Raw genomic sequence first — 22,459 nt, 5'->3', positions numbered from 1 at the left:
ATTAAGAGTGAACTCGAGTGTCTTATATTGAGTAGAGAAACTCCTCTTTAGGGAAATCAGACCAAAACACTGAGTGACATTTATATGTGCCAGCGGATGACAATAGCATCTCAATTACTTCACAGGTGCAACACAACTGCAGGTGCAAAACGCAACAAGTAATTTCAGCTTAATTAATATGTTAACCTTTTTAATTAAGTATAGCTTTATAATGGCTGTCTAATTATGACCATCAACAACATAACACTTCAAAGATGAGTCAGTCGCCTTGCATGACTCAAACAGACATTTTGACTAGCTAAAGTGAGTTGTTCTGTTTTAAATGTTGTACCTGTACAATGTGAATGAAATTCCAGTATGACGCCTCCAATACACCTACATGTGTAAGGTTCTGCTATTCTTTTCTTAGTCAACCTTGTGTTCTTTTTCTTTGTGTTCTTGAACGTAACCCTGTTTCTTTGTGTTCTGGAACGTAGCCCTGTCTTTCATTTTTGTTCATTGATTTCACCTGTGTTCGTTTCTCACCTGCTCTCATCAGCTCCCTATTTAGTTCAGTTCTTTCTGTTTGTATGGTTGTGAGGTATTGTTTGTTTTTGACTGCCTGCCTGTGTTTGACAATTGCCTGCCTGTGTTTGACAATTGCCTGCCTGTGTTTGACAATTGCCTGCCTGTGTTTGACAATTGCCTGCCTGTGTTTGACAATTGCCTGCCTGTGTTTGACAATTGCCTGCCTGTGACCACGATTCCTGCCTTCTACGAAGGCTTCATTAACATGATCCGCTTGTGAATCTACACCTTTTTCTCCCTGAGTATTCATTACAACATGAGAGTCAATAGCAAGGTTGCCATTAACTTGACTTGTTTTTGTCAACATTTGGACAGTATACATAGAAAGTAGATGTGACAATGGTCTGCTACGGTGTCTTGTGTCAATAAAAACAGATGGATGGAATGACGTCACATCTAAAAAAAAAAAAGGCTAAAAACCTAGAATGTTGAATAGAAATGAAGAGGTTGATGTGTTTCCATTATTAAGCTAACAACCCGGGGCGCGTTCAGCAGGATGCCACTACGTTACGGTGGTGCAACCTTTACTACTTTACCAATACTTTGATACACCACCTGGTGATCTCTCTCTCTCTCTCTCTCTCTCTCTCTCTCTCCTTGTGTGTGTCTGTTTGTGTAATAATTATGTAGGCTGAATTAGGAATTCACATGGCCATCTATGTTTACTATACTGTACTTCAATGAGGCAATACAAATGTGCAGTGACTAAAATGTGACTCTAGTTAAAGGTCATCTAGTTGACTAAAAGCACCCACAGTTTTCACAATTTTGACATAACTCGACTAAAACATGAATTACACTACAAAAATGTGACTGATACTTAATGATTTTTTAGTCAAAATGACTAAGACTAAATCTAAATAAAAGGGCCAAATTAACACTGATCCAGCCAACCAGAAAAGCAAGGCGAAGTAATTAATGCATACTAGAAAGTCAGGACAATCCTTGTCCTGCAAAGAAACATAGTGAAAAAAGTGATTTTGGAAGCATGTTCCGGGTACGCAAGTAGCCTAGTGATGACATCACGTCCCCGACATACATTCAAAAGTATTCATCAATCTTAATTTATTCAAAAAGCACAGTTTCTATCATCATTTGTTTCAATAAAAACACAAATGTTGTCGACCTTTATTAGAAAGTCTCCTATATTTGCCATTTCCATTACACATCTCGCAATTATTGCGACATTGCTTTTGTTGAATATACCTAGGAAACCTGTCTTGTGTCTCAATTGGCACCCAACTCACTATGGAGCGCTTTCTTTTCCCCCATGGCCCATAGGTATAGATGTTTTAGGGAGCGCTCTGTTGGATCAAATCCAATCAGACTGTATTTGTCACAAGCGCCGAATATAACAGGTGTAGGTAGACCTTACCGTGAAATGCTTACTTACAAGCACTTAATCAACAATGCAGAGTTGTTTTTTTAAGTAACTAATTCTTTGCAAAAAATATATAATAATACAAAATGCAAAAATTATACAAATAAAAAAGTAACACAATAAAATAACAATCACGGAGCTATATGCAGTCAATACAGAGTCAATACCTGTACAGAGTCAATGTGTGGGGGTACAGGTTAGACAAGATAATTGAGGTAATATCTACATATAGGCAGGGGTAAAGTGACTATACATAGATAATAAACAACGAGTAGCTGCAGCGTAAAAAAGGGGTTCAATGCAAATAGTCCAGACAGCCATTTGTTTAACTGTTTAGTCAATTTATGGTTTGGGGATAGAAGCTGTTAAGAAGCTTTTTGGACCTAGACTTGGTGCTCTGGAACCACTTGCCGTGTGGTAGCAGAGAGAACAGTCTTTGACTTGGGTGGCTGGAGACTTTGATCATTTTTAGGGCCTTCCTCTGACACCAAATCGTTTCAGTCTCCTGAGGGGGAATAGGTGTAGGTGTCGTACCCTCTTCACGACTGTCTTGGTGTGTTTGGACCATGATAGTTTGTTAGTTATGTGGACATCATGGAACTTGAAACCTCCAGATTGTAGGCTATCCAATACGAGGTTGCCATTGTTGAAGCACACAAGCACCCACCTGCTTCATCAAATAAAATAAAATGTTATTGGTCACATACACATGGTTACAGATGTTAATGCGAGTGTAGCGGAATGCTTGTGCTTCTAGTTCCGACAGTGCAGTAATATTTAACAAGTAATCTAACAAATTCACAACGACTACCTTATACACACAAATGTAAATGGGTGAATAAGAATATGTACAGTGGGGAGAACAAGTATTTGATACACTGCCAATTTTGCAGGTTTTCCTACTTACAAAACATGTAGAGGTCTGTAATTTTTATCATAGGTACACTTCAACTGTGAGAGACGGAATCTAAAACAAAAATCCAGAAAATCACATTGTATGATTTTTAAGTAATTAATTTGCATTTTATTGCATGACATAAGTATTTGATCACCTACCAACCAGTAAGAATTCCGGCTCTCACAGACCTGTTAGTTTTTCTTTAAGAAGCCCTCCTGTTCTCCACTCATTACCTGTATTAACTGCACCTGTTTGAACTCGTTACCTGTATAAAAGACACCTGTCCACACACTCAATCAAACAGACTCCAACCTCTCCACAATGGCCAAGACCAGAGAGCTGTGTAAGGACATCAGGGATAAAATTGTAGACCTGCACAAGGCTGGGATGGGCTACAGGACAATAGGCAAGCAGCTTGGTGAGAAGGCAACAACTGTTGGCGCAATTATTAGAAAATGGAAGAAGTTCAAGATGACGGTCAATCACCCTCGGTCTGGGGCTCCATGCAAGATCTCACCTCGTGGGGCATCAATGATCATGAGGAAGGTGAGGGATTAGCCCAGAACTACACGGCAGGACCTGGTCAATGACCTGAAGAGAGCTGGGACCACAGTCTCAAAGTAAACCATTAGTAACACACTACGCCGTCATAGATTAAAATCCTGCAGTGCACGCAAGGTCCCCCTGCTCAAGCCAGCGCATGTCCAGGCCCGTCTGAAAATTGGCAATGACCATCTGGATGATCCAGAGGAGGAATGGGAGAAGGTCATGTGGTCTGATGAGACAAAAATAGAGCTTTTTGGTCTAAACTCCACTCAATGTCGGGGATGACGTGGAAACCGGACACTAGGGGCAACAGTGAGCGCTGTTACCTTCAAGTAGGTTTGGGTTATGTTCAGGGATTCGTGGATGTGGATATGGATGGGGGATGAATTTAAGCATCTGCCTCTGATTTCAAAGGTTGCAAATTCAAATCCAGTTATAAAAAGTTATTTTTGTTTTAAGCCTATCCCAAACCTTAACCCTTACCTTAATGCCTAAAGTTAACTTTAAACACTGAGAAATGTTACCTTTGCAACAAACTTTGAAATTTGACATTTGAGAAACAATGGATGAACGTCTAATTCTGACATGAGACTGTGCGAACTAGTTGCGCCTGCACGCCATGCACACGCACGTGCACGCGCACACACACACACAACCCATTCCAGTGAGTGAGGTGGAATGGATGTTAAAGCCTATTAAAACTTTCCCCAACCTGAAACCGTGGATTGATGGCAGCATTTGCGCAAAACTGAAAGCGCCAACCACCGCTTTTAATCATGACAAGGGACTAGAAACATGACCGAATACAAACAGTTTAGGTACTCTCTCCGCGAGGCAATAAAACAAGCTAAGCGTCAGTATAGAGACAAAGTAGAGTCGCAATTCAACGGCTCAGACACGAGACGTATGTGGAAGGGTCTACAGTCAATCACGGATTACAAAAAGAAAACCAGCCTCGTTGCGGACACCGATGTCTTGCCGATGTCAAATACTGACTTGTATCTCGGGTGACCTGGCTGTGCAGGCGTGTGTGTGTGTGAAAACACGTTGTTTAGGATGTGTTTATCTTTGGGTAGGTGGATGCAATATTCCTTCCGAGAAGGTTTAAGTTAAATATTAACACTCTTGTTACTTCTTTATATATCACAAAAACTCCTCAACATCAAGGCGTTTCCACTGGAAGTAGAAGCCTAAGTGTTATTGTCCATTAGTTTACTCCAATTAGAAGAGGAGTGATAGGGTTAGGGGAAAATAATAAAAGGAAAATATATAATTCTTCTACATATACATACTGTATATATCAAAACCACAATCTTTCTGCAATATTAAAGCAGATAAGTATGATTGCAAGCTCATTTACATAGAATAGCTAAATTGTTTCTCTTTTATTCCCCCAATTACAGTTCAGACATCACAATGTATCTGTCTGTCTGTATGTTGCTTGGCTGCCTGGTTGGGAGGAAATTAAAATCGCAACGTTAGTGTTTGGAGCAGAGAGACATGAATGGGTTATTAGAGAGCCTGTGGGCAACAGATAAGAAAAATAAAGACTTACTTACTTACTTTGATGTAGATCACAAATTATTTCGTGCTTTGAGTAAGTGTGCATGTACACGCACAGAAGCAAACACACACACTCACACACAAAAGCAAACACACACACTCACACACAAAAGCAAACGCAGACAGACACAGACACAGACAAGGAGATACGTACAGATAAACACACACACACACACACACACACAAACACACACTTGCACCAAATACATGAATTCATTACATATTCAAACAGAGATTTTTAAACCTGTAAACTCTCTGCTTAGCAAGTATTCCCTTTTCTCGCCCCCCCTCTCTCTTTCTTTCTCTCTCTCTCTCTCTCACTCTCCTATTGAAAGTACCATCTATGTCAAAGCTCTTCAACCTTGAAAATTGCTAAATTAGGATATAACAGGTTGATTGCGTCTTTAGCAGCACAAGACAGACTGGAGCACTTTGTTTATTTGTTTCATTTGTTTGTGTGTTTGTATGTTTGGTGTTTGTGTGTTTGTGTGTTTGTGTGTTTGGTGTTTGTGTGTTCCCACATCACACAATTCCTTTCCTAAAACATCACGGTGTTCTGTTTGGCCCTCTGCTCTCACAAATATATTAACAAGCAACATCGATAGAGAAGAGAAGAATTTGAAACGGGTATCTAGTCTGTTTAAAGAGGCTCATCAAAGGTCAGAGGTCGGTACACACTGAACTGTTTTCAACAGCATTGTAGTGATCCACAATAAAAAAGCTTTTGCGTGCCATTGTCACCTGAAGTCCCACTCAGGAAATGTTATTCCACAACATCATATTCATTCAGTATAAATAGATTGTGCTTGGTTGTGAAAGAGCTGTGATTTAAACTATCCTTTCTCTCACACCCACCGACCTGGCCTATTCCCTTCTGACTGGCTGAAAGAGCAAGGGGACTAAACTATGTCTGAGAGACTGACCGTTGACCTGTTTCCAGAGGGGGAAAAAGTGTTTTATTTCTTTTCATTTAATAGCTTCTTAAAAGGCCACAGACAGTGTTTAATGCCCCCAAAACATATTACATTTCATCATAATTAAAACTAGATTATCTATCCTACAGAGCACGATTTATCATAATCATCATTCCAACCTTTTAGGGGCTTAAATAAACCAATGCAGAAATCCATAACTCCTCGTGACACCATAATAATTTGTTTACCGCCACATCGGCCAATTTGTTCACGGCCAATCCTTGATCAATACGAGTAAATCTAATGTTGGTTTTGCTGGATGCTTTTCCTCAGTGGAAACTCTCCTCGGTGGAAACCCACTCAGAATGCAGGGCGCTACTCACAACGTTGGAATGTTTTCTAGCACTGCTGTCTGGCTGGCTGGCTGGCTGGCTGTTTGGCTGTCTGTCTGTGAGTGGGTAAGCTCTGATTCATATGATAACCGTATAGACCCTTTGTTCTGTGGGCCATAGAACTGTAAATACCCTTATGTATTTATTTGTTGAAAGTTTATAAGGACACCGATCACAAAGAAGTTTTAATTTGAACGTAGATGTGTTCAGAAACATACTATATTCTTGTTTACAATAAAAGTGACAATGCTCCTCTCTTCCCTTGGTGCAGTAACATCATAATGCATGTCCTATCTCTCATTAGTAAAGGATTATCCATTTAGTGTATTATTGGTACATGACTTCTCTTTACAGAGTCAACTGTAATGGTAGACTGAAAGCTAAAGTACTTTAAGCTTACAAAGAAGGGCAACATTTATCTTTTTTAGTTTGTGAATGAATAAAGTTGAACTTTCAAACTGAATTGGAAAGCTTCCAGCAAGTCTATTTATCATGATTGTTGAATGGTGACTCCAGACACTATGAGAGCTCGGCAGTGAATTTGTCTCAACAAAAGTGCCTGGTTAAAAATAAAAAGGAAAAATGTCTGCTTGAAGACAAGGCTTGGAGACGGATGGACAATACAAAGGAAGGCTCCGGAGGCTTTGTGGAAAGTGGTCATTGTTGCCCATCGTTTCAGCCCATATTCATCCCCAGCCTTAAAGCAGTGTTATTCATGTTTACCCTCCTCAATGCTGTACACTGGTGGCTGGGTATAGCAGCCCGTCCCAGTAATCCAGGCAGGAGAAATCCATCTAATTGCCTGTCAGATGAAAAGCTTTGTCTTTTGTCACTGCGGATCACTGTAGATCAATACCGCTGCCAGAGAGAGAGAGAGAGAGAGAGAGAGAGAGAGAGAGAGAGAGAGAGAGAGAGAGAGAGAGAGAGAGAGAGAGAGAGAGAGAGACTGAAGGAGGAGAACGAGGAAGAGGAAAGGAAGGGAGAGCATGTTTAGCCTACTTGTGGGAAGTTATAGATTTTAAGGAGGCTGTTCATTGTCACATTGCCACCTTCTTCCCTCCATCCTTCCTTCCAGTGCTGGCCTGTGTAGGGTGAACGTAGACATACTCTACCAGGAAAACCTCATTAAGTTTTAATTCATTTTTGTATCCTATTTCTATAATAGAGGATTGATTTTTACTTTGTGCATTGGAGCACAAATCATTATATTTAAAATATTGCTCTATTTCTTTCTGTTTGTCTTTGTGTGCAAGGGTGTGTGTATGTTTGTGTGTGTTAGTGTCTGTTATGTTTGTTTATGTGTGTGTCTGTTATGTTTGTGTGTGTGTGTGTGTGTGTGTGTGTGTGTGTGTGTGTGTGTGTGTGTGTGTGTGTGTGTGTGTGTGTGTGTGTGTGTGTGTGTGTGTGTGTGTGTGTGTGTGTGTGTGTGTGTGTGTGTGTGTGTGTGTGTGTGTGGGTTCGTGTGAGCTTGAGTGCGTGTGTGCTGCTGACACATTTTATACTGTTTCATTCCTGTGTAAAAAGGCTTGCGTTTCTCTTTAAATGCAAATCAAAGCTTTCCGTCTTCACATCCTCATAGTTATTAGCTGCAGTATCATTCAGGTATGGAATATACACTGAGTGTACAAAACATTAGAACCCCCTTTTGTCCTCAGAACATCCTAAATTTGATTCTACTAAAAGAGCTCCACAGGGATTCTGGTCCATGTTGACTTCAATGCTTCCCACAGTTGTGTCAAGTTGGCTGGATGTCCTTTGGGTGTTGGACCATTCTTGATACACACGTGAAACTGTTGATTGTTGAAAAACCCAGCAGAGTTACAGTTCTTGACACACTCAAACTGGTTCGCTAGGCACCTACTACCATACCCCGTTCAAAGGCACTTAAATATTTTGTCTTGCCCATTCATCCTCTGAATCACACACATACACAATCCATGTCTCAATTGTCTCAAGGCTTAAAAATCCTTCATTAACCTGTATCCTCCCTTTCATCGACACTGATTGAAGTGGAATTAACAAGTGACAATAATAAGGGATCATAGTTTTCACTTGGTCAGTCTATGTCATGTAAATAACTAATATACATTCAATGTGTATCCATATGAATAGAAAAGCACCCAAGCCTACTGATCTGTGCTAGCATCAATGTGGTGGAAGGACACTGGTTCCTGTCACAGAAAAACAATGGAATGTATGTTTTTTGTAGAATATGGCTCTTCGAAACCTGACAATAGCAGGGTCATGCTATATTAAACCAACTGATGCTCTTTGCTCGCTACATCAATTATGAAATAAGCCTATTGTCACAGCTCGGAGAACCACTAGACTAGGGCAATCAACCTGTTATGGGGTTACAAGGCCTCTTCCTCCACATCATATGGATGTTGAAGTAACAGTACTGTGAGTTGTATTACTAAAAACCCATTGAATCAACATCAGCAGCCAAGACTGGCTTCAATTTCAATGGTGGCTAATAGACTGATGCACCAATAGGTTCCCCCCAACATTCTGTTAAAATCGATTGAGATGCATATGTGTAATATCAAATTCACCCACAGTGATGATAATAATCTGCAACCAATGAAAAAGTAGCTTCCCGCATTCCATTTCCCTCTTTCGCTGACAGTCATCTTCTCTCCTAACTCCAAACATACCTCCACGTGCTGGCTTTATTAAGAATGAACTCTCTCTCTCTCCAAGCCCCTCTCTTTCTCACTCTGTCTCTCTCTGTCTCTCTCAGCCTCTCTCTGTCTCTCTCTGTCCCACTCTATCTTTAGCTGACATTCTCAGACTCTCCCAGCCTCTCCCAACCCCTCAATGCATCTCCCCTGCCCCAGCGAGCACTGCAGCCCTCTCGGCCTCGCCAATTTCACCTGCGTGAGGATCAGAGTTCCTCCTAGCCGCGCAGAGAGCTTCTCTCTGGAGGACTCCAAGCAATAACACGGCCTGGAAGTAAAGCAATAATCAAACCTAATGCACACAGTGATCTGACTCCTCTAACCCCGCTTATTCCTTAATTTATTAGACATGGGAGAGAGGAAAAGGCAGCAATCCAATGCACAGAAAACTCCTGAGACGTTTCCAGGTGCTATAGTGTTTATTGCTTTGGGTTTAGACCTGGAAAAACCATCAATCTATTTTCATCATCGAGGCTTACCCAAAAAAAGCAATCATTCAGAAACTCTTTAAGATGGTGCTTTGCTTTTTCCTCTGCGTTCCCTGACGTGGCATTGTTGTGCCTCTTTCCTAACTTTTTGATATGCACTCATCAATCAGGGAATGAGGAAAACAACAGTAGTAGTAGGAAACTCTCCTTATATAAGTCCATGAGCTGGTTGAAACCTCCATATCTGTCCATAGAGCTTGCTGAAATGCTGCCTGTACTGCACGTGAGGTGTATTGGCTAGTGTCTCCGAGGCAAGCTGTATACTCTTAGAAAAAAGGGTTCCAAAAGGGTTCTTCGGCTCTCTCCATAGGATAACCCTTTTTGGTTCCAGGTAGAACCATTTTGAGTTCCATGTAAAACCTTCTGTGGAAAGGTCTGTGGAAAGGGTTGTACATGGAACCCAAAAGGGTTCTTCAAAGGGTTCTCCTATGGGGACAGCTGAAGAACCCTTTTAGTTTCTAGATAATATATTTTTTTCTAAGAGTGTAGTCGTTGAAACACAAAGAGGATTAATGCTATGTCAATACGGCCCATCAAGGTTCTTTCCACTCTCAATCCACACACAATACACTTATTTAGCTAGAGAGGTGAACCGACAAGTCATGTATGTACAGTATATTACATTGTGAAAAAAGGTTAAATGGCTTTTTCCTAGATTTTTTAACCACATATTTTCTATCACGAAATTCTCATACAATTTCATATTTGCAGGCATGGTGAAGCACCCCATGAGAATTCCTAATCATGTTTTAAACCTATCTATTTCAGTGTTATTTTTTGGCATGTGTCCATGTCGTTTTTGTGTAAATTAATGCTCAAACCTGTATGTGTGACAACACACCACTCTTACTGGAAAATGTTGGGTGACTCTAATGGATTAAACCTGTGTAATCCATGTTCCCTATTTCTATTTATCTGATCCCAGCTGGTCTACACTCTAATCTTCAGTATGGCTGATGGTGTGGTGGGGCCTCTCTCTCTCTCTCTCTCTCTCTCTCACTTTCTCACACTCTCACGTTCTCTCACTCTCTCTCTCTCTCTCTCTCACTCCCCCCTCTCTTAAACACCACCGTTTCTCTGTGCCCATGGTACTGTATCATTGAGCCAGGTCACTCAGCCAAAGGCAACACTCAGCCAGAGGTAACACTCAGCCAAAGGTAACACTCAGCCAAAGGTAACACTCAGCCAAAGGTAACACTCAGCCAAAGGTAACACTCAGCCAGAGGTAACACTCAGCCAAAGGTAACACTCAGCCAAATGCAACACTCAGCCAAAGGTAACACTCAGCCAAAGGTAACACTCAGCCAAAGGTAACACTCAGCCAAAGGTAACACTCATCCAGAGGTAACACTCAGCCAAAGGTAACACTCAGCCAAAGGTAACACTCAGCCAGAGGTAACACTCAGCCAAAGGTAACACTCAGCCAAAGGTAACACTCAGCCAAAGGTAACACTCAGCCAGAGGTAACACTCAGCCAAAGGTAACACTCAGCCAGAGGTAACACTCAGCCAAAGGTAACACTCAGCCAGAGGTAACACTCAGCCAAAGGTAACACTCAGCCAAAGGTAACACTCAGCCAAAGGTAACACTCAGCCAAAGGTAACACTCAGCCAAAGGTAACACTCAGCCAAAGGTAACACTCAGCCAAAGGCAACACTCAGCCAAAGGTAACACTCAGCCAAAGGTAACACTCAGCCAAAGGTAACACTCAGCCAAAGGTAACACTCAGCCAAAGGCAACACTCAGCCAAAGGCAACACTCAGCCAAAGGTGAGAGTAAGACAGACAATGAACCTCCTCACACTCACCAACTACATACATTAATTGGTTTCTCCTTTGGAGTACAGTTCAATCTCTCAACTGTTTGCAATTGGGATGGAATGTATCCCGACCCATGTTTCTTTTATCATATTCCATTCACCCAGCTCAACGTAACATTGAATAGGTTTAGGCTACTACACGATACTCACATTTTCCCTATGCCATCGTGAGGTTGCTACAACCTAGCCTATGAATGAAAGTTTAGAATGCAGGTGCACAGGTCGAGAGAATTTAGAGTAATCAAGGTGACCTTAGAGATCCTTTTTATGTCTCTATTTTGGTTGGTCAGGGCGTGAGTTTGGGTGGGCATTCTATGTCTGGTGTTCTATGTTGTCCTTGTTTTGTATTTCTATGTGTTTGGCCTGGTATGGTTCCCAATCAGAGGCAGCAGTCTATCGTTGTCTCTGATTGAGAACCATACTTAGGTAGCCTGTTCCCACCTGTGTTTGTGGGTGGTTATTTTTCTGTTTAGTGTTTGTTCCACCTATCAGAACTGTTCGTTGGTCGTTTTGTTGTTTTTGTTCGCATGTTCATCTTTATTAAAAGTATTATGGATACGTACCACACTGCACTTTGGTCCTCCTCTCCTTCTCCCGACGACCTTCGTGACAGACACATTCAATACCGCCATGCATAGTCTTGCCTGCATCTAGCTGATCTACGGTGTAATCATTAGTCCAACAGTTGCAAATGAGAGTTATATTGGACAAATTCAGGTATGTTTATCCCTGTTTCGTTCCGTTTTTCAACAGAATCGGTGGAATGAATAAACCCTGATCACACACAGTTTACTTTCATAGCAGCCTCATAAAAACAGCATGATCACTTTTCTCGTTGTATATATAATTCCATCTCGCAACTATTTACACGTTCTCCTCCTCTCAGCTTTCCCTTCACTTGTGGACTTCAGCTTTCTGTGACCAAGCAAATAACCTTTCCAAACCAAACCTTCATATCATGACCGCTAACCGCTACACACAGCCTACATCGTTTGTCAGTCATAGTCAACATAGATAATAGCACTAACGCGTTAGTAAACCCACTACAATCATGCAATCAGTTTAGCAGTTACAATAATAACAATAAATCAATAAAACCAAAAGATTTCCTTGACTTGGAAGAGTTCCAGCGTTGGATAGCCATAGCCAGCTAGCTAACATAGCATCCCTCTCTGTTTGAGCTGGGTGTTTGAGTAGGCTAGCTAAGTGAAAGTGAAAGTAACAAAAAAAATACAACCAAATCTGTAATATACTGTATATCTTAAAGAGACAGCACCATTTGGTGTGTGACATTGCATCTGATACGGTATGACTGTGGTAAATGTATGAAACATGGAGGTGTGGTCTATCTCTGTGTGTGTTTTTAATATGTCTGATAGAGAAGTTTTTCTTGGCCAGGGTGTCCACGTGGGGAAGACAGCACATATTTCTAATATTTTCTGATATTTTTCTCTATTAATTCTCAAGGCTTTTGCTTTCAGTACTAGATTAATTCTCTGATCCTTTGATTGGGTGGACAACATGTCAGTTCATGCTGCATCTCTGATAGGTTTGAGGACATCTTCCGGAAGTTGTCATAATTACAGTGTAAGTATGGAAGGGGGTGAGAACTATGGGCCTCCTAGGTTTGTATTGAAGTCAATGTACCCAGAGGAGGACAGAAGCTAGCTGTCCTCTGGCTACACCATGGTGCTACCCTACAGAGTGTTTCTGAGGCTACTGTAGACCTTCATTGCAAAACAGTGTGTTTTAAACATTTATTTGGTGATGTGAATATATTTAGTATAGTTTATCTAAAATTGATAACTTTTAATTACTGAGGAGAATGGCCCTCCTCTGAGAAGCCTCCACTGGTAGCAAGATACAGTATGCTGGAGTCATAATGGAATGCTATGGCAGGGATAAGGGGTGAATTTGAAAGGCTAGGTAAGCAGAGAGGGTAAGGGAAGTGAGACTGAAAGGGAGGGTTAGATGAGACAGATGAAGTGGGAGAGAGAGGGGGCCGGAAGAGAAGGAAAGAGAGAGATGAAATTGACAGAAGGGAGAAGGGAGACTGATGATCAATTATTCAACTCATTGGAAGAATTTCCTGGAACCATTTTGGGTAGAGCGGTACACAGTGGTACACAGATATACACAGTGTGCTTTTGTGTGGAGGATAACATGTAACCCCAAAATACATAGCTTAGTCCTTCACCTTTGGTGCCAAGCTTATCCTCGTTCTCCTCGTTCTCCCCCCTCAGTCTTTCTCTGTCCCTCTCTCTCTGTCTTTCTCTCTCTCTTTCCGGCTGCCTCCCTTTAATCATCCACATCTCTTTTAATTTTAATTTAAATTGTCAAAAGAGAATAACAAAACATTCATTATGTAGACTCTTTTAATCAGCCACTCACTGAAAAAACTCACTGGTTTTGTTCTCTCCAAGATGTATTTATTTCATTGGTTTCTAATGCGATGAAAAACAGCTTATTTATTTTCATCCATTTTGGAGGCAATTAAAACCTCCACTGCATGTTTAACATTCATGTTTAATCTACCTGATTTTATCACTGTAGATACAAATCTAAGTTATGTTTTATTAATCTTAAGTGTCTTTTACTGCTTTGAATCTACCCAGTTTAATGTTGGTTGGCACCCATACATCTCCTTTCTTACCAGAGTTAAATAAATTGGTCAAAACGGATATACAAACAAGACCACTTTAGACCATATTTTCTTGTCCGCTCAATCGGTTCAATACAGCTCAGCTCGTTTCACCTCAGACCAGTCCTCTTCCCCATTTCCTTCCTTCCTTCCTTCCTTCCTTCCTTCCTTCCTTCCTTCCTTCCTTCCTTCCTTCCTTCCTTCCTTCCTTCCTTCCTTCCTTCCTTCCTTCCTTCCTTCCTTCCTTCCTTCCTTCCTTCCTTCCTTCCGTCCTTCCTTCCGTCCTTCCTTCCTTCCTTCCTTCCTTCCTTCCTTCCTTCCTTCCTTCCTTCCTTCCTTCCTTCCTTCCTTCCTTCCTTCCTTCCGTCCTTCCTTCCTTCCTTCCTTCCTTCCTTCCTTCCTTCCTTCCTTCCTTCCTCCATCCTCTCCCATGAGCAGCCTGTCTTTGTATGTCTGTGTGTGTTTGTGTGTGTGCCTGTGTGCCTGTGTGCACGTGCTTGTGTGTTGGTGAGAGAAAGCCCAGATAAAGGGACTTATGGTACCCAGTGAATCTGGGTCACCGTCCTGTCAGGGCTCCAGAAAGGAGCCAGTCAACCACAAACATGTTTCACCATTTTAGGGAGTGCTTAACACTGCATGTTCTCGCTTCCTGTGGTAACAGAGACTGAACTCTGCATGCACTGGGAATGTGTTCCAAATGGCACCCTGTTCCCTACGTCGTGCACTACTTTTGACCAATATAGACTATATAGGAAACCCAGACCCAGACATGACAGGGCAGAGTAACCAGAATTAGGGGAACAATGATGTATGATTTGGTCAAATCTCTTGTATGTCTTTTTTAGGCTATCTCTTCCATGCATACACTGCCCCAGATGAAAAAGAAGAGACGAACCTATGTACCTTCCCTATACTGCACATACATTACACATACATATGGGGTATATATGAATATGCATGTGAATGAGCATGCATGTGTAGTCCTGTGTGTGTGGTCAGATTGGACAGGTGCAGGACTGTTGATATAAATTCTACTAAATAAAGGACCCGATCATACAGTGAGCATACATCTCCACTGAGCTATTTGTAAGAGAAAATAACCCACCTGTCTACTGTTTTGATTTTCTCTCCTTTTAGATGAGCAAGAGGTTCAGCGGAATAGATGAGGTTAGCAAAAGAGACAGGGAAGTTCAGAGGCATTTTCTTAGACACTATCGCTGTTTCATTCTCTCTCTTTGGCTTTCTCTCACTTTCTTTCCCTCTCTCTCTCGCTCGCTTTCTCTCTCTATTTTGCTCTCTCCCTTGCTCTTGCTCAGTCACTCCACCTCTCCATCTCTTCCTCTCTGTGACTCCATCTCTCTCTCTCTCGCTCTCTTTCTCTGCTATCTCTGTTGTTTATGCATTACACAGCCATGGCCCTTTGACACTGCACACGGTGCTGGCGCAGTCTTTACTTTCAGCCAGGTATTATTCAACTGTGTATAATAGTTATAAATGGTCGGTTTCAAATGCCTCTATCTCTTTGCTCTGTATATACTGTACTCCTGCTTTACCAGAAACATCAGAGAGGATTGTAGCTAAATACAACAAAGATACAGTTGCTGACTGGGGGAAACGAAGACATCCTGAACGTATCTTGTATATACATGTATAGATATGTAGCTGGGTGGTGTCCATTCACTAGGCTTTATACACAAAGGATATTCACTAGGCTTTATACCTGAATGCTATTCACTAGGCTTTATACCTGAATGCTATTCACTAGGCTTTATACATGAAAGCTGTTCACTGGGCTATATACATGAAGGCTATTCACTCGGCATTAAAAGTGAAGGATATTCACTAGGCTTTATACATGAAAGCTATTCACTAGGCTATATACATGAAAGCTATTCACTAGGCTTTAAAAGTGAAGGATATTCACTAGGCTTTATACATGAAGGCTATTCACTAGGTTTTATACATGAAAGCTATTCACTAGGCTGTATACATGAAAGCTATTCACTAGGCTTTAAAAGAGATGGATATTCACTAGGCTTTATATATGAAGGATATTCACTAGGATTTATACATGAAGGATATTCACTAGGCTACATGAAAGCTATTCACTAGGCTTTAAAAGTGAAGGATATTCACTAGGCTTTAAAATTGAAGGCTATTTACTAGGCTACATACATGAAGGCTGTTCACTAGGCTATATACATAAAAGCTATACACTAGGCTTTAAAAGTGAAGGATATTCACTAGGCTTTATACATGAAGGAAATTCACTAGGTTTTATACATGAAGGCTATTCACTAGGCTACACACATGAAGGCTGTTCACTAGGTTATATACATGAAAGCTATTCACTCGGCTTTAAAAGTGAAGGATATTCACTAGGCTTATACATGAAGGAAATTCACTAGGTTTTATACATGAAGGCTATTCACTAGGTTTTATAATTGAAAGCTATTCACTAGGCTTTAAAAGTGAAGGATATTCACTAGGTTTCATACATGAAGGTTATTCACTAGGCTTTAAATGTGAAGGCTATTCACTAGGATATATACATGAAGGCTATTCACTAGGCTATTTACATGGAGACTATTCACTAGGCTTTATACATGAAGGCTATTCACTAGGCTATTTACATGGAGACTATTCACTAGGCTTTATACATGAAGGCTGTTCACTAGGCTATATACATGAAAGCTATTCACTAGGCTTTAAACGTGGAGGCTATTCACTAGGTTTTATACATGAAAGCTATTCACTAGGCTTTAAAAGTGAAGGATATTCACTAGGCTTTATACATGAAGGAAATTCACTAGGTTTTATACATGAAGGCTATTCACTAAGCTACACACATGAAGGCTGTTCACTAGGCTATATACATGAAAGCTATTCACTAGGCTTTAAAAGTGAAGGATATTCACTAGGCTTTATACATGAAGGCTATTCACTAGGTTTTATACATGAAAGCTATTCACTAGGCTTTATACATGAAGGATATTTACTAGGCTTTATACATGAAGGCTATTCACTAGGCTATTTTCATGAATGCTATTCACTAGGCTTTATACATGAAGGCTATTCACTAGGTTTTATACATGAAAGCTATTCACTCGGCTTTAAAAGTGAGGGATATTCACTAGGCTTTATACATGAAGGATATTCACTAGGCTTTAAATGTGAAGGCTATTCACTAGGCTTTATACATGAAGGCTATTCATTAGGCTATTTTCATGAATGCTATTCACTAGGCTTTATACATGAATGCTATTCACTAGGCTTTAAAAGTGAGGGATATTCACTAGGCTTTATACATGAAAGCTATTCACTAGGCTATTTTCATGAATGCTATTCACTAGGCTTTATACATGAATGCTATTCACTAGGCTTTAAAAGTGAGGGATATTCACTAGGCTTTATACATGAAGGATATTCACTAGGCTTTATACATGAAGGCTATTCACTAGGTTTTATACATGCAAGCTATTCACTAGACTTTATACATGAAGGATATTCACTCGGCTTTAAACGTGGAGGCTATTCACTAGGTTTTATACATGGAAGCTATTCACTAGGCTTTAAACGTGAAGGATATTCACTAGGCTTTATGCATGAAGGCTATTCACTAGGTTTTATACATGAAAGCTATTCACTAGGCTATATACATGAAAGCTATTCACTAGGCTTTAAAAGTTAAGGATATTCACTAGGCTTTATGCATGAAGGCTATTCACTAGGTTTTATACATGGAAGCTATTCACTAGGCTATATACATGAAAGCTATTCACTAGGCTTTAAAAGTTAAGGATATTCACTAGGCTTTATACATGAAGGATATTCACTAGGCTTTAAATGTGAAGGCTATTCACTAGGCTATATACATGAAGGAAATTCACTCGGCTTTAAACGTGGAGGCTATTCACTAGGTTTTATACATGAAAGCTATTCACTAGGCTTTATACATGAAGGATATTCACTAGGATTTATAGATGAAGGCTATTCACTAGGCTACGTACACGAAGGCTATTCACTAGGCTACGTACACGAAGGCTATTCACTAGCTTTATACATGAAGGCTATTTACTAGGCCAGTGGTCACCAACCGGTCGATCGCGATCGGCTTGACGATCTCTAAAGCATTTCTAGTCGATCGCCAAACGTTTCTGTAAAAAATTAAATCAATTAAGCCTTGTGTTCCTTTTGTATTTTATTAGTCTCGGGCTGTTGTTGGTAGGTGCAGCCAATTCCGCTGCCCTGCGCGCCGGGTAGGCAAACTGTTGCCATTTCATGTGTCTGAAGATACAAACTCTGCCTTCACTAGGCTTTGTACATGAAGGCTATTCACCAAGGTTTCTGATTGTTGCTTTTCATCTTCCAATTGATTGGCCTTCGACTAGATGGACTAGAAGCAGTTGAGATGAATGTGATGTAAGACCTATGGGCTGGAAGAAAAGGGGAGAGAATGTGGATTGCATGTTTCTTGGAAGATTAAGAGATGAAGTGAGTCACCATGTAAACATGCAAGCGTCTTTAGAACTGCCTTAATGTACAGATGAGGGGAATTTCCTTGAAAGCACTGTAATGTTCAAATCCATAAAACATAAAACCGCTTATGATTTGTTATGGACATTTGTAGTCTCTGTCATGACACGTTATGATGCATGTTTTAAAGCATTTTATAAACAGGTTGGTTCGAGCCCTGAACGCTGATTGGCTGACAGCCGTATACCACGGATATGACAAAACATTTATTTTTACTGCTCCAATTATGTTGGTAACCAGTTTATAGTTGAAATACAGCACCTCTGGGGTATGTGGTATATGGCCAATGTACCCTGGCTAAGGGCTGTGTCCAGGCACACTTTGTTGCGGCATGCCTAAAGACAGCCCTTAGCCATGGTATATTGGCCATATACCACCCCCCCTGCCTTATTGCTAATCTAGTCAGAATGGCGCCCAAGTGATGTAAATTCTAAGGATACTTCTTATCCAATTACTTTCACTAAATAGATTTCTCTTCACATGTTCTGTGATTAGCTATTTGAAGAGTTTCTCTTCCAAAATGCTATACATCCATTTTTAGAAATGTTGGTCAATTAGCTTTTATTGTTTAAAAGATTGGCGTGTATAAGTACACTGGGGATAATGGAGAAGATGGGCTACACCTGGAGGGGGGTGGAGACAAGTACAAAGACAGGTGAAACAGATCAGGGTGTGACAGGAACCAAGTTTTCCTCTATGATTTTGCCTGTGCTTAGCTCTATTCCGTGTCTTTTTATACAAAAAAACTCCCTAGTCTGTGCCGATGACAAGCATCCTGAGTCAGGAAGGATGCCTGTATATTTGTCGTGACTGGGTGTATTGATTCACCATCCAAAGTGAAAATAATAACTTTACCATGCTCAAAGAGCTATTCAGTGTCTGTTTTTTTATTTTATTTTAACCATCTACCAATAGGTGCCCTTCTTTGCGAGGCATTGGAAAACTGCCCTGGTCTTTGTGGTTGAATATGTGCTTGAAATTCACTGCTCGACTGAGGGACATTACAGATAACTGTATGTGTGGGCAACAGTTACGAGGTAGTCATAAAAAAATAATGTTAAACACTGATTATTATGTGACCTTGTAAAGCTAATTCTTACTCGTGAACGTATTTAGGGGTTGAATACTTATTAACTTGTAAACATTTCTAAAAACATAATTCCACTTTGACATTTTTGGGTATTGTGTGTAGGCCAGTGACACAAAATCTAAATGTAATACATTTTTAATTCCGGCTGTAACATAACAAAATATGGAAAAAAGTCAAGGGCTGTGAATACTTTCTGAAGGCACTGTATATTCACCTCACTCTCAGAAAAATAAGTAGTACTGCTAGGTTTTACAGAGTCAAATAAGATAAATAACTAAAAATATGTAATTTGAGATACAGTTGACGTCGGAAGTTTACATACATCTTAGCCAAATACATTTAAACTCAGTTTTCACAATTCCTAACATTTAATCCTAGTAAAAAGTCCGTCTTATGTTAGTTACAATCACCACTTTATTTTAAGAATGTAAAATGTCGAAGTAATAGTTGAGAGAATTATTTATTTCACTTATAATTCACTGTATCACATTCACAGTGGGTCAGAAGTTTACATACAGTCAATTAGTATTTGGTAGCGTTGCCTTTAAATTGTTTAACTTGGGTCAAATTTTGGCCCATTCCTCCTGACAGAGATAGTGTAAATGTGTCAGGTTTGTAAGCCTCCTTGCTCGCACACGCTTTTTCAGTTCTTTGGAAACTTTGGAAATATGCTTGGGGTCATTGTTCATTTGGAACACCCATTTGTGACCAAGCTTTAACTTCCTGACTGATGTCTTGAGATATTGCTTCAATTTATCCACATAATTTCCCCTCCTCATGATGCCATCCATTTAGTGAAGTGCACCAGTCCCTCCTACAGCAAAGCACTCCCACAACATGATGCTGCCACCCCCGTGCTTCACGGTTGGGATGGTGTTCTTTGGCTTGCAAGCCTCCCCCTTTTTCCTCCAAACATAACGATGGTCATTATGGCCAAACAGTTCTATTTTTATTTCATAAGACCAGAGGACATTTCTCCAAAAAGTATGATCTTTGTCCCCATGTGCAGTTGCAAACCATAGTCTGTTTTATGGCTGTTTTGGAGCAGTGGCTTCTTCCTTGCTGAGCGGCCTTTCAGGTTATGTCGATATAGGACTCATTTTACTGTGGATATAGATACTTCCCTTCAGCATCTTCACAAGGTCCTTTGCTGTTGTTCTGGGATTGATTTGCACTTTTCGCACCAAAATACATTCATCTCTAGGAGAATGCGTCTCCTTCCTGAGCAGTATGACGGCTGCGTGGTCCTATGGTGTTTATACTTGCGTACTATTGTTTGTACAGATGAACGTGGTACCTTCAGGCATTTGGAAATTGCCCTCAAGGATGAACTAGACTTGTGGAGGTCTAAAAACAAAAATCAGAGGTCTTGGCTGATTTCTTTGGATTTTCCCATGATGTCAAGCAAAGAGGCACTGAGTTTGAAGATGGGCCTTGAAATACATCCACAGGTACACCTCCAATTGACTCAAATTATGTCAATTAGCCTATCAGAAGCTTCTAAAGCCATGACATCATTTTCTGGAATTTTACAAGCTGTTTAAAGGCACAGTCAACTTAGTGTATGTAAACTTCTGACACACTGGAATTGTGATACAGTGAATTATACGTGAAATAATCTGTCTGTAAACAATTGTTGGAAACATTTCTTATGTCAATCACAAAGTAGATGTCCTAACCGACTTGCCAAAACTATAGTTTGCTAACAAGAAATTTGTGGAGTGGTTGAAAAACGAGTTTTAATGACTCCAACCTAAGTGTATGTAAACTTCCGACTTCAACTGTATGTACGTAAAATATTTACATTTTACATTTTAGTCATTTAGCATATCCTCTTATCCAGAGTGACTTACAGTACAGTTAGTGCATTTATCTTAAGATAGTTAGGTGAGACAACCACAGTCAAATATACACTATATGAACATTCCATTCCAGTTAAACAATGAAGATACACTGAGTATACAAACATTAAGAACACCTGCTCTTTCCATTACATAAACTGATAAGGTGAATGCAGATGAAAGCTATGATCCCTTATTGATGTCACATGTTAAATCCACTTCAATCAGTGTAGATAAAGGGAAGGAAAATTAAGACATGGATTGTGTATGTATACCATTGACAGGGTGAATGGGCAAGACAAAATATTTAAATGCCTTGGAACGGGGTATAGTAGTAGGTGCCAGGCTCAATGGTTTATGTCAAGAACCGCAACGCTGCTGGGTTTTTCACGCTCAACATTTACCAGTGTGTATACAGCATGGTCCACCACACAAAAGAGATCCAGCCAACTTGATACAACTGTGGGGAGGATTGGAATCAACACGGACCAGCATCCCTGTGGAACGCTTTTGACACCTTGTAGAGTCCATGCCCCGCCAAAATCAGGAAGGTGTTCCCAATGTTTGGTATACTCAGTGTATAGTGTTTTCAAAACAATCTATTTTAATACACATCTAAAAAGTATGAATTACAATTCTGAGAACTGTAATATTTTACACACACAAGAAGGTACTCATGAGCAATAATTTTGGGTAAAAATCACAAATGTGAAAATTGGCAGATATAGCATTTTGGAACTAAACTCGACATTTTTTAGAAAAACATAGAATATTACCGGTGATTCTTAGTTAGTCCCCAAGTCATTGACAGATCCATAATAAATTCCCATTAGTCAAGACACGTTTTTCTTCCAATTTCACATCTTTACTTTATCCAAGATGTTAAATCATTTTTGTCAGACCCCAAACGAACCCAAGAGAGAGTTTTATTTAATTAGGTGACTCACAAGGAATCATTTGTAAGATCATTTTCAACATGGATCTAATTTGAAACTTTAGTGCAAAGGATTCAAATCAGAGTAATAAATATACTAATAAAATCATTTCATTTCTCTTGCCTATTACTTATGTCTCTATAAAACTTGAGATGTGTATTAAGCTG

Source organism: Salvelinus alpinus, chromosome 4 (genome assembly GCF_045679555.1).
Source record: "Salvelinus alpinus chromosome 4, SLU_Salpinus.1, whole genome shotgun sequence".
Classification (NCBI taxonomy): Eukaryota; Metazoa; Chordata; class Actinopteri; order Salmoniformes; family Salmonidae; genus Salvelinus; species Salvelinus alpinus.
This window is presented reverse-complemented; position numbering follows the sequence as displayed.